General features: G+C 35.7%; 1 protein-coding gene across 4 annotated transcripts in view; it reads right to left on the bottom strand.

The window, feature by feature from the left end:
* The window catches only part of zbtb20 (zinc finger and BTB domain containing 20), a 90,318-nt gene that overhangs the window by 48,540 nt on the left and 27,680 nt on the right, over positions 1-14,098 (bottom strand). Inside the window, exon 1 of one of the 4 annotated variants that reach the window (XM_079815492.1) lies at positions 3,653-3,915. The exons of the other annotated variants lie outside the window; for them this stretch is intronic. The gene's annotated coding sequence lies outside the window, so the exon portion shown is untranslated. Of the gene's footprint in view, positions 1-3,652; positions 3,916-14,098 lie in introns of those variants that run through there. 4 annotated transcript variants of the gene reach the window in all.

The raw sequence follows: 14,098 nt of genomic DNA, 5'->3' as shown, positions 1-14,098 counted from the left end.
CTACCTGCCCGGAATTCTAATCAGTCCAGGGGTCTGTCTGTCCCCCCGCCTTCCCCTGTCTCACTTATTCTCTCCCTCAGACTCGCTCCACCCACTCGCTCACCCCTTCGTCTCCCGCCCTGCCTCTTTCTCTGCCTTGGACGAAAGGGGCAGATGATCCTTCAAAATTAATTAGATCCCTCCCCACCCCCTTTTTCCAGAAAAAAAACCCTCCACCATAAGCACCGACCCCCCCCCCCCCCCCCCCCCCCCCCTCCTTCACCGGTCCTTGTTTTCCCTCTCCCAAAAATCTCAAATCTTAGAATGGAATCTTCTCTGAGATTAATGGCAAAAAAACTGCTGAGAGACTACAGGAAACGCTTTCTGTGCGTTCCGTCATTGTCGCTCTGTGGCTCTATACGTCTGTCACTCAGTAACGCAAACTGTCAATACGTCCCTAGAGGTCAGTTTGTCTGGAAGACTCTCAGACGGCTGTGCCCTGCTGCAGTGACAAAGAGCACAGGGTGACTGGGGCGAAAGAAAAGAATAATCACGCAGATGACGGACAGGCAGAGAGAAAAAAGTAAGAAAGGAGCCGAAATCCAGGTTAATCAGAGACGCTTTTTAATGAGGCGGCCATCTCATAAAGCATGCAGTGTGGTGACTGGAAATCATTTTTATCAGGGATTGGGGGGGGGGGAGAGGGGGGAAAACAAAGAGAGAGGCAAGGCAAGAAAAAGGTGAGGGTGGGGTGTCGGGCAGAGAGAAGGAGGGAGGGGGTTTCTGGGAAAGGATGTCAAGCATCTGAATAATATAAATCTCAAATATGCAAATGTGACTTACAATGCTCGGCATTCACACATTGTCCTTTGCCTCTGAGCCTGGTCTTTAATGGCACACAGCAGAAACAATAAGAGTGAGAGGTGGTGCTGAGAATTTATTTATAACGCTACCAAACTATATTCGTGTATAAAACCGACATAAATATATTAATGATGCTGAATGGTACACTGACCTGCTTTCCTTTTCAAATATTAAGTGTTTTTTGATGTCTCTGAGTCAATACTGTTGGTTTATAGGTGTTAATAGCCTGCATCACAAGCGTCAGATTACTATATCGGTGAAAGTATGTTTAAAAAACACAAAAAATAACTTAGAATGAAGCCAGAAAGGAACAATATTGAAACTGGAAGTGTGTCTATCTTGTCTAGATTTATGGACAAGAATAATTCAGATCCAATCAATCACTGATGCTCAATGTGAAATACTTTTTCCTTGCTTGTAGGTTTTATCCAAGGTCAAAATCGCAAAATGTCCTTTCTACACACATGCAACATAGTGATGTCGATATTCCAAAAAATCGCGTTGTCTCGGATAAAGGAAATCCACTAAATGTGATCATTATTATTAGATTGATCAATCCGACAATCTTTTGAGAATTGCATCGGCCGATTACTGTTCCTGTGCTTGACCTAGTGTCTGTCAATAAATAGTAAATAAGTGTTTATGCAAATTTAGCTATTCGTTCTTAATTGTTGTCAATGGAATGTACTACATACAGTGGGGTTATGTCCAAAATAAACTGTAATAAAAACAAAGAAACATTATGGGCCAGATTTACAAACCCTCTTTTGGCATTAAAAAACAACTTTATCTACTTTAACTACAGGATTTACTAAAGACACATGGTAAAAAATGAGTGCTGAAAAGGCATGGACAGAGTGACCTTATTGCATATGCATTTGTAGGAGTTTCCCTTTCAGACGCAAAACGTATGGGAGGAGAGTATTTAAATGAATCATGCAAGGTGATTACTAAGGTTTGTGCTAGTCGATTTACTGGTGTTTGAGCCAATATTTACCGCCCAAAAAAACCCACGTCTTAAACCAGACGCTAATTTGCACTGCTCTTGGTAGATTGCATTGGTCATTATGCAAATGATCTGGCTGCGTCTGTGTTCTTTCATCTGCGCTATTATGGGATTGCTGTTTAGTAAATCTGGCCCTAAATGATTTTACACGATTACTAGGTCACTTGGCAATTTTTGGCAACATGGATCATCAGACTTTGCACAAACGTATGGAGCTTGAGTGCATGCTGTCGCAAGGAGGCCATCCCAAACACTGAGAATCTGTGAGATTTAAGTTAATATTATTAAATTGTTAGGCAATACAATTTGTAATGAAAATAATAGTAAAAAAACAGAAGCACTTACACTGTGTTCTCAGACATATGAAACTCATTTGGAGTCTTAATTAGGGTGTTATACTGGCCATCATTCAATCTGATCTTAAATTATCAGTATTTAAAAAAAGCAATATAGGTCAAACACTACTTGTTTTACTGGGGTCAATGCAAACACCTGTAAGTGAAACCAACCAAATAGCAGATTTTCAACCAGCTTTCCCATTCATTCTCCATCCTTTCCTATGCGGTTAATCAACAGTATACACAAATGTGCGCTAATGTGTGCACTAATGGGACGTTTAGGGGTACAGCAGCTTTTCACTGAGGCGGTACCCTTAAAGGGACCTTATTTACCCCTAAAAGGAACATATTAAAGTATAAGGTATTATAGGTATCCCTTTAAGGTACTGTCCAAGTGACAAAATGATGTAAAGGTAGCATTTTTGCCCTGTAAAACTTGAAATTTGAGCAATTATATGCTATGAAAACATCCTTAACTAAATGATCAATCAATCTCAGGATTTAATTACCTTTGCTCCAATTGTGTGAACCCTACAGGCAGGTTTGCATTAAAAACAACTACACAGCAGCGCATCAGTTGTTAAGGTGAAATGCTGTTACCGGTTGTGGAAAACAATAACTACATACATTAAGAAATATTGTTTTGTTCATTTATTATATGTGCTGTTACAAAGAGGTGACATTTACATCAAAAAGAGAGATTTATATCCCTGAAACAGCCAGAGAGAGGTCTCTACATTTTGAAATGGCTCCCCATGTTTCTTAGTAAATCTGAAATCACACACACACACACATATACACACATTCATCATGAGATATTAGTAACACTGGCTGCACACACACTCTGTCGAGGTCTGTCGAGGTGATGGTAAACTCTGCCTTAGGTTAGAGGAGTAAATTATGTTAGCATATAAATGCAGACCAGACTGCATGAGAATACACAAAGACAGACAGTCCTAATGAATAAAATATCACTTTTGTCTTTTCTTTTTTTTTTTTCCTTTTCTTTTTTGTTCGTGATTTTGTGCAATACAAACATTCCTCAGCAAGCTAAAACAACCGACTGTTACCAGTCGCCGAATGAGATGACAAAATATGTGCCGTCCTCTTGGCGGCATTCATCATTTATTTATTTATTTAGCTAGCGTTCATTTTGAGTTGAATAGGCAGCTTTACTAAATGTTGAGCAACCGCTTTTGGAACCCTTTTAACGCGCAACAAATGCACAAATTGAGGACAGGATGCACATTAATGGATCAAAAAAAAATTTTTTTAAACAGTTTGTGATTGTTTAAGGAGAAAGTCTTTTACTTTTATACCAAGCTGGACAAATGCAAAACGTGAGAAGCTACAATTCCTACATGCATAGACTTTAAAACAAGAATATCATTGATTTCTAAAGCACACAAATAATGCTGTAAACAAATGTGGCGGAAAAACAACAACCCATGTTAAACATCCTGACCTGTTCAGACTGATCCCCAGTGAGCGTGCGTGGCGACTCCTTGTGCATTTTAGATGCACAAAATGCATTTGCTGATTTATATGGAAACCTACGAAATACTCTTCAACCTTCCACAGCTCTGCCGTCTTCTCAGTGTCTGATTTCTCAAATGTGATTCCGGCACGTGAAAAACAAGGAAGTGAAATACAGAGAGTCGAATGCTCTGCACTTCCTTTACAACAACACACCAGGCCTGACCTAAAACGACCCCACGCTCTTTAGGCAAAGTGCCAAGAAAGTCTTCCGGAGAGAAGCTTAAATTGCGTGTTTATGGCCTATTGCCATCTAATCATAAAGTTATGCATGTTCCTGCTTTATTTTGCTGTCTAATTAGCCAAACTCTTCTGTATTATAATATAGTTAACATTATGCAGACTTTAGGATGCTTCTGATTTTTTAGTAGTGAAACTATTTTTGTCCAAAAATAAAATTTTGTTCATGTGTTTTGTTCATTGACATTTTTGTTTCGGAAAATTGCAAAAGGTAAATGGCAGCTTATTAAAAATAAAATGTCTCCTGCTATTTGTGCAAACTACTGCTAATTGGCTTACAGGTACTGGTATTCAATCATATCCCATAAATACTTATTAGCAGCACCCATATGATTACCAACCAGTGCAGGTTTTGTATCAATAATAGAGTATTTCTTCTATCATTCCTATAAAAACACCATGAACAGATCACATAACTTGCTGTTGATGTTTTTTTATGTTTGCTGTAATTCGAACGAGGCTCCCATGCACTAAACTCTGCATATAGAGAATTACATGTGCAAATATAGCTATTATATTGAAATTCCACAAATGTGCACGCTCATATGTTTTGTTTCTGTCCTTTTGGTGCACTCAATTGTGCTGATGTTCTGCATAAACAATATTGTACAAATGCTTCAATAGGTCCTTCTTACATATTAGTGATATTTGCATCTTGAGATTTTACTTCTTGACTTGATTTAGTGAAATATTATGCATATAACACATCTAAGTACCTCCATTTGAATAAACATCTCAAGCATCATGCACTTGGGAAATAATAAATAAATAATTCCATACCATTTGCCCCGCTTCATTAAAGTGTAAATCCCTATGTTAATTTACTATATCACTCATTAAGCTTTTTTCCAATTCAAAGGCAACTCTTCAGTCATTTCTATTAACTAAAGTTCTATTGCATGATATTTGGTGTAAAATTGTGAAAGGAAAAAGAAAAAGAGCCCTGTGACAGGCGTTTCTCTATGCCGATTTAACTGAACACATCACAAAGATATTTTCAAGATGGACCATTTGACTGTTCATGTGACGGTCTTCAAAATTATTCCAACCCTGGAGCAGATATTGGTACAATTACAGTCTTATCATGTTGGTACAGATGTCCATGGCAACTGCCAAATTAAAAAAAAATCATATCATGAGCAAAAAGGGGGTAGCCGGTAGAAACATGAAGTCATGAGAATCCTTAAAAAGATCAGAGTGGTGATACTCCCACTAGTGCCTCAGTTCACACTCGACTCCCAATCTGCAACGTCAGACTCTCTCTCTGCATGGCATCAGTGGGGAATGCGAAGGTTTAGATTAAAAATTATGCCTTGTTTTTTAGTTGTGTACGGCTGTTGAGTATTGTATGTCTTTTGTTAATCAGAGCAAAGTCAGCAAACACACTTCAGCCCTCTGAATTCAGCCTGGTTCACCAAAGCTGGTCTTCATTACTATGGGCTTTGGACATGTGACATTGTAAACTGTAGATTTAAGCAGACGCCATATTTCTCTGTCTTCTGGATGTTATTACAGGCCTATTGTAACAGCAGCAATCAACATCTTCTAATCAGTGTATGGTAAGCGTGTTTCCGCTACTAAATAAAAAACAAAAAAAGTGTTAACTTTTGGTTAACACAATTCTTTTTTTCTCACAATTGCGTGATATAAACTCGCAGTTGTGAATTATAAAGTTCACTTTTTTATTTTATTTTCATTCAGTGGCGGAAACAAGCTCCCATACAAAATAGCTAAAAAGCCTAATTTATAACATTAAAGGAGTCATGAACTGCATATATATATACAGCTCTGGAAAAAATTAAGAGACCACTCCAAGTTCAGAAATCAATGTTAAGTGGTCTCTTAATTTTTTCCAGAGCTGTGTATATACAGGGCTTGACATTAACTCTCCTCACCAGACACTGTGGCTAGTGGTTTTCCAAAGTTAGCCTAGCATTTTCACTGGCCAAAATTTAGCTGTTGGCTATATGTAAATGACCACCGTACACACCCAAATCAAGTCTATGTGAAATGTACACCATGACAGGTCATCAAATTGGCATATTTAGCTCTGATAAGGTTGTGTGTAAAGCTCATAAATCTAGACAGAGAAACACCAACAGTTGCTTGTCTGAAAAACATTTTTTTATACTAATTTATTCTCAAGCAATATCCTCATAGGGTTCTATCAGATATGACATATTTAAATCTAGCATATATTCTGTGTGAGCCCAAACAGTAGCCAAGAGAAATACATATCCGTGTTTTCATGTGATTTGACAGTTTATTTGATTAAATATCAAAAATCTGAAAGTGTGCATCATTCCTGACACCTAGATGAACACTTTACAGCTGGTTTTATGACTGTAAGTCATTCTCTTCAAATGCTACTGAAGTTAGAAACGCGTATATCAATGTTGTATGTAACTTTAGAGATGGTCTCTAAATTTGCGAATATATCGAATGTCCAACGGCAAGCCAACTTTATGCCAGTCATATCAGATGCGCTGTGGTTCTGCTGTGATCTTTGTTTGAAACTATTTTCGCTGCTGAAATAGAAATCACTGTATGTGAATGAATCTCCTACGTACATCGTACAAACATCTTTGCTTTATTGTTTATGATGAGAGTGCAGATTTCAGTGAGTGAGAGCGCGGGTTGGCGGGTGTTAATGTCAAGCCCTGTATGTATATATTTGTGTGTGTGTGTTTATAAAATTGAGAAGGAATAAGCTATTTTCTATCCCGTTTTTGACCCTCTCTTCCAATCACTCCGTTTTGATAGGCGTGCTGCATTCAAGACTTTGAAGTAAACGCCCAATGCTAGGATTGGGTGACAGTTTTGCACATTAAAATAATTTTCAACGTCCTTGCTATTACACGTGTGGAATTGTTTTGAAAACTTGCGATGTTCTAAAATATCTTCTTGTTACGTAGTTGAAACATTTGCCAACAGCGTGAAACATTTATGCGTGTTACATCTGCTATACAAGTCTTTGTTGTGGCAAATAAAGTTTAAGTACTTAGAGTTACCCCAGTTATAATTGACAAAGTACGACTAAAGCCCTATTCGCTCGCACGGGATTAGTATTATCTGGGGACCTCGTGTGATTTAGAAATTACCGTCCCGCATTCGCACGGGATAAGCAATTTTACTCGTATTTACTGAATTATCTCCCGGATATGATGTCAAGACTTGTAAATGTTTTTTCGTTGATATAACTGTATGATATATCATAAACAACAATTCCTTACCGCGTGCTGCTATACGTTAGGAGGCTTGTTGCGATAGTCGGTGTTACTCCGGTTACATCACTTTCCCACCGTCGTTTAGATATTTTTATAGTAATAAATATCATTTCGTTCAGTTAGAGAACAGACGTTGTGCACAGCCGCACAGGCATTTAATGGTGCGCGTAATGAATGCAGCCTCCATTCTTCGTGAAATATGGATAAAAATGTGCACAGAAAATAAACCTTTTATAAACAAAAAAAAATTATATACAACCCTCCGAATCCTGGCCAAATCACAGAGATTCCGATTCGCACGGGACTAAAGCCCTATTCGCACGGGATAAGTATTACCTGGTGACCTCTAGTAATTTGTAACTTAATCCCGTGCGAATCGGCCATGTCTGTAATTTTGTAAAGTAAAAATTCCCCCGCAAATGACCTACCATATTTAGCCAAACACAGAGGTCCTGTAATAATATTAGTCCCGTGCGAATCGGCATCTCTGTGATTTGGCCAGGATTTGGAGGGTTGTATATAATATTTGCAAGGTTTTTGTTTCCTGCACGCATTTTTATCCATATTTCGCGAAGAATGAAGGCTGCATTCATAACGTGCACCGTTAAATGCCTGTGCGGTTGTGCACATTATACTTTCACTTTAGAATTAGAGCCAATTTGGAAGAGAATTGCTTGAAAGGTGTGTTCAATATTTTTCTTAATGAAAAACACAAAAACAGAACAGTACAATTCAAGCTCGTTTAAATGGGCGCTTTTACATTTAGCTTTGAAACCAAATCTTCCGTCGTGTTGTCAGCTCCTCACTCTTGTGATAAATGAAATCTCCTGCTGCTGGTCTGTGCTCAGTTAAGTTTTTTAATTGTAACGTCTGTTCTCTAACTCAACTAAAAGTGGGAAAGTGATGTAACCGGTTTAACACAGACTATCGCAACAAGCCTAGATAACATATAGCAGCACGCGATAAGGAACTGTTGTTTGTGATATATCATACAGCAATATCTATAACGAAAAAAACATTTACATGTCTTGACATCATATCCAGGAGATAAGTCAGTAAATACGTGACAAATCAAAAGCGACACATGGCAAAAAAACTGTAACTCACACTTGTGTGTTGCGACATTACTGTCGGATTCAATGTAGGTGGCATTGAATCATCTTTTATTTTCAATCTGAAAAGCCTGTGTCGTACTGTTTCTTGTTTTAAAACCAATCCGCAGTAAAATGAAGCGAACAAACGAACAGTGTCTTCCTGGAAAGATCTAACTTCGTAAAAGTTCAAGTTCATCCATGCGTTCCTAATGTTAGGATCACAAGGAATGCAAAGACTGTTTTTCTACAACTTCAAAACGTCTTTGTAATCGTCTCTGACGTATTGTTGCTAGAGTAACCCTGTGTTTTTGCGTCACTCTCGCTATATTTACTAGTACATGACGTCAGTAGGCGTTGCTCATCTTCTGCAGAGGCGATGTTTTATCACACCATTACATAATAATGTGACAAACTCTGAAACAAGTTGTTTTCCGTGCTTGCTTTCTATAAACGCTGTTTTTGGACTAACAAGGAAGTTTTGAGTTCTGAAACATACAAAATATTTTTATAGTACAATGACCTCTTAAAAATGTGATTGATGCAATTAAACATGTGAATAAAGACAAACATCAAACGTGTTTTGTTTGTCACACCACTCTTGAAGGTCATGCAGCGTTTAAAAATAAATTTTTGCCAATAACCCTAAAAAGGGCAAGACCATAAAGAGAAATCAGAAAATTAATTCATTGCTATTTTATCTTATTTATATCTTCTTAGGACACAAATAATACAATTTCATGATTTTTTTTTTAAATGTTTGTATCCCCCATGATATATTGCTTGTTTGGAAATCCGTCTTAAAAAAACTTTTTAAAACCATTTATTCTCTCATAACTTTAACATTTTTTGTAGAATTCTGTTGAACAATAAGTATAATGCCTAACTATTTATGAATATATTAGTCCACTGTATAATATTTAATATGCAAATCTCTATGGCCTATACATTATTAATATGACCAAAACTTCTTGTACACAATCTACTTCAAGCCTTCTTTCTTCTGATTGATGGTTCATACTTTTTTTTAACATGAAAAAATAATGTATTGCAAATAATCAAGTAAACCCAAGTTGCTTCAGAACATGAAATGTTTATCTTACATTTACTTTATAAAAATCATTAAAGATTTCAGAGCAAATGACTTTCCTTGATTAAAAAAATATAAACTATCAATCAGATAGTTCTGGCATGAAGTATATTGTGTACAAGAGGTTTTTCAGCAAAGTTTTGGTCATATTATAATTATAGGCCCTAGACATTTGCATATTAAATATGATACAGAAGGCTTTATTAATAGGCATTATACTTATTGTTCAACAGATTTTTACAAATAATATTTAGTTTAAGTTATGAGAGAATAAATGTCTAAAAAAATGGGCTAAAATGTTGTAGCACATTCTTTTTTCAATGACTTTATACCCCCAAAGGGGCGGCATATCCTGGGGGATACAAACATTTACAAACAGATTATGAAAAATGTAAAAATTCAATTCATAAACATAATAAGCTTACACTTAGTTAAAAACAACTTTTTAAACAAGTAAGTCCCCCTCCAAATATTGTAAATATGTGAAATATGTCAACTTTTAACTGAAGGAGAGTAGATTCCACTACATGTGGTCATGTTGTTTTTAAATTCTGCCCGTGAGCTAAACAAAGAGCGTATGAACAAAGTCACCAGATCAAAATATTCACAACAAACACCCTTTCAACATGAAACCAAGAAATGAGACCTACACTATCCCGTCCTCTCCCCACAGCCTCTCAAATGTTTGTATCACCCAGGATACGTCGGCCCTTTTAGGGTTAATGGCAGTTAATGTAATACAGTTTTTGCGGTCACCCCTGTACCTGGCTAGAGATCGCACACCACTTTCATGTGTGAGAGGCACTAGATGTCATTACTTGATACCCTTATGTAGACACAAAACATTGTGATTAATCACGATTAAAATTGTATCCTACTGGCAGTCCATATATATATAGTGCTGTCAAACAATTAATCACGATTAATCGCATCCAAAATAAAAGGTTGTGTTTACATAACATATGTGTGTGTGTGTGTGTGTGTGTTGTGTATAATTATGTATATATAAACACACGCTCATTCATGTATTTAAGAAAATATATGCATTTATATACTGTATATATATTTATATAATCTATTATATATACACATCTAAATATGTAATATATAAATATAGCACATTTTGCATTTGAGAGCAGAAAATACTGCTTATTTTTTTATATTAATTGAGATTTTGATAAGCCATTTTATTTACATTCCTTTTTTATAATTCAAATTTGGCTGGGTGGTTAATAACAAATTTTTCTGTGGTGTGACAAACTCAGAACACATTTCATTTTGACTTTACACTTTGACTTTAAATATATACATGCATGTGTGTGTATTTATATATACATAATTATACACAATATACACACATGTTATGTAAACATGAACTTTTTTGGGGATGCGATTAATCGATTTGACAGGACTAATATATATATCATAGTGTCAGACAAGACGTGACAACACAATACTTATTACAGTCGGAACTATAAAAAAAAATGTATGTAAAGCTTGAAATCTTTTCACTGAAAATTACATATACTAATGAAATCAAGCTAGAATCCAGATGATAGCAAACAGGAACACCCTTGAAAACTGTACATATTGCCATCATATTTGCACACAAGGAAATGAATACACTGTCACAGTACACTAGACTGTAAACAGGAAATCTTTCTTTCTTTCTCTTTATCTATCTCTTTCTATTACTTTCTTTCTTTCTTAAACAATGGTATTGTTTTTTTTACTAGTAATTCCAATAAAGCAGCCCAGTCTGCCAAAAATCCCGCCTTTAGAAACCTTACGTCGTCAGATTAATAACCATGTTGCAATTGCAACGTGCTAGGACAGCCAACCATTTCACAAGAATTACACAGAAACTGCCTAAAATCTCATTAATGTTTTCCACCTTATCAATGAAAATAAGGATGTGACTTAATTGGATGTGTGAATTAATAAAATCAGAACAATCCTTTAGATGAGGGGTCCTCACAGTGCAGTATTCATTTAAGTGAATTAAAAGTTGCTAAAAATATATTATGCCTTCCACAAAAGGGTTGCTTGTATAACTGTTGCACACTCAGTAACTTACTTTTCCCTAGGTGCTTATGAAAAATAACGCTGTAGAATTATAAGTACCAACATAAACATGCATGAACGGTGTAATAAGAATTATTTTCACAATCTATTCATTTGTCAAGTATTTTTTAATTTAAACAGTTAAGCAAATTTGTGTGTATGTAACTGGGTTTTGCACATGCCTTGTGGAAAAGAAATGACGCAGATTATTCATATTCTCTGCTTTTGCAACAAAAAGTATAGATTAAAAAACATTATGCATAATTGTGTCAGACTGGCTAAACAATTCACTTTCACCTCTGCCAGATTACCTTGGCAACAACTGCCTGGAAACGAATGGGTTAGTGACATGGCACTCTTTTTTTTTTGGTCCAAATCTATTAATTTATCCGAAAATACATTCGAAATGTGATTCATACATACAATGACTTGAATGGGATCATCTTAAAGGGATAGTTCACCCAAAAATGAAAATTATCCCATGATTCACTGACCCTCAAGTCATCCGAGGTGTATATGACATTCTTCTTTCAGACGAACACAATCATAGTTATATTACAAAATGTCCTGGCTCTTCCCAGCTTTATAATGGCAGTGAATGGTAACTTAGATTTTGAAGCCCAAAAAAGCACATCCACCCATTATAAAAGATATCCACACGGCTCCAGGAGGTTAACAAAGGCCTTCTGAAGCAAAGCCATGCGTTTGTGTAAGAAAAATATCCATATTTATAACTTTATAAACTATAATCACTGGCTTCCGGTAACGCAGGTCTAGTTCCGGCGGAAGAGATATTTTTTAATATAACTCTTAATTGTGTTTGGCTGAAAGAAAAAAATCATAAACAGCTAAGATGGCTTGAGGGTGAGTAAATTATGGGGTTATTTTCATTTTGGGGTGAATTTACTTTAAAGTCATCTTGATGATGAACAAGTGCTTCATTTCTGAGTGAAAATTCATTTGTATATTTTTTGGGGCATGAAGTAAAAATGTCAGGTTGTTCTTGATGACATAATGAATAAAAAAAAGCCTCACTGAAATAATTAGTTTGGCATAGTATTTTATTATTAATCCATAGGGAAAAAGGGAAGCAGTTTTATCAAAATATTTTATATATAAAAAACATTATCCACTAAGTTAGTGTGACCAATAATGTCATGAGGTGCAACTAAAACGCAGGAAAACAAACATAATGATATCCTCATGTCAAGGTCAATACGTTTAAAGATTTTCTTTATGTTGGACACTCTTGGACAATTTATCATTAGACGCTTTAACACATTAACCCTCCTAAGCTGCTGTAAAATACCACATCTACTGTCCACATAAGTAACAGCTTTGCTTTCCATCTTAAGATTTATTCAGACATTGGCATCAAAATACCAGTAAACTGTGATTTTAATCATTGAAAATTACATTAAAACACTGCCATTTTTCCTCTGTCCAAACTTAATGAATGGCCCAAAGCAGACTTTTTACATCAGCGTGCCTTCACTTTGTACATGCCCATAATTGTACAGCTTTGTTCACACAACCATCAAAACAGTAACGTTACAACTTATTAGAGCTGCACGATTAATCGTAAAAAAAAATCGCAATATCGATTAAAACACCCACACGATCTCATTCCTAAATGACAACGATTCGGCACTGTTTATTAAACATCCAAATCGGCGAAAGAAAAAGAGAAAGCATACATTTTTTTTGTCCAAATCTATTAATTTATCGGAAAATACATTAGAAATGTGATTCATACCTACAATGACTTGAATGGAATCATCTTAGGGTTAGTTCACCCGATTTACTCGCCCTCAAGTCATCCCAGGTGTATATGACATTCTTCTTTCAGACGGACACGATTTGAGTTATATTACAAAATGTCCTGGCTCTTCCCAGCTGGAATAATCTGGGAGTGAATGGTAACTTAGATTTTGAAGCCCAAAAAAGCACATCCATCCATCATAAAAGATATCCATATGACTCCAGGGGCTTAATAAAGGCCTTCTGAAGCAAAGCCATGCGTTTGTGTAAGAAAAATATCCACATTAATTATTATTACGGTATATTCAATTATAAATTATATTAAAAATGTATTTGTCATTGAATCATTCCTTCAAGAGATTCATTCAGAAACGCTGATTCATTCAGCAATGAAACAAGTGAGGTTTTTATGAGGGAGTCATTGAATCGTTCATTCAAGCAGTTTTTTAAAATAATTAATTAAAATGAATAAAACATTTTTAATGGACTACAAGCAATTAACATATTTTGTCAGAACCTCTAGTAAATGACATGTTATTTTGTTTAGTTGCCTGTTCGAGATCTCTATTTTAAACACATAAATTGTGATTCTCAGCTTATCCAGAACGGTGCAGCTTATACAATTTTACAACTGTAATATCACAGCTTCTCATTTACCAGTAATCCTGATCACAAATGATCTCTAAATGGTCAAATATTTTTTCCATAAAAGTCTGCATGTGTGAAAGCTTCTTGCTACACACACATAAAGTGTAGTATAAAATACAATCTATGTTTAATTCAATTTTAGAAAATAATCAAGTCAATCCTAAAAAAGAGTTGCTTGTATAACACATCCACATACTGGTACACACCTTATACTAAACTACTAAATAGCAACAATTTCTGGTGATTATTATATT

Source organism: Gobio gobio (genome assembly GCF_949357685.1).
Source record: "Gobio gobio genome assembly, chromosome: 4".
NCBI classification, from domain to species: Eukaryota; Metazoa; Chordata; class Actinopteri; order Cypriniformes; family Gobionidae; genus Gobio; species Gobio gobio.
This window is presented reverse-complemented; position numbering and strand designations above follow the sequence as displayed.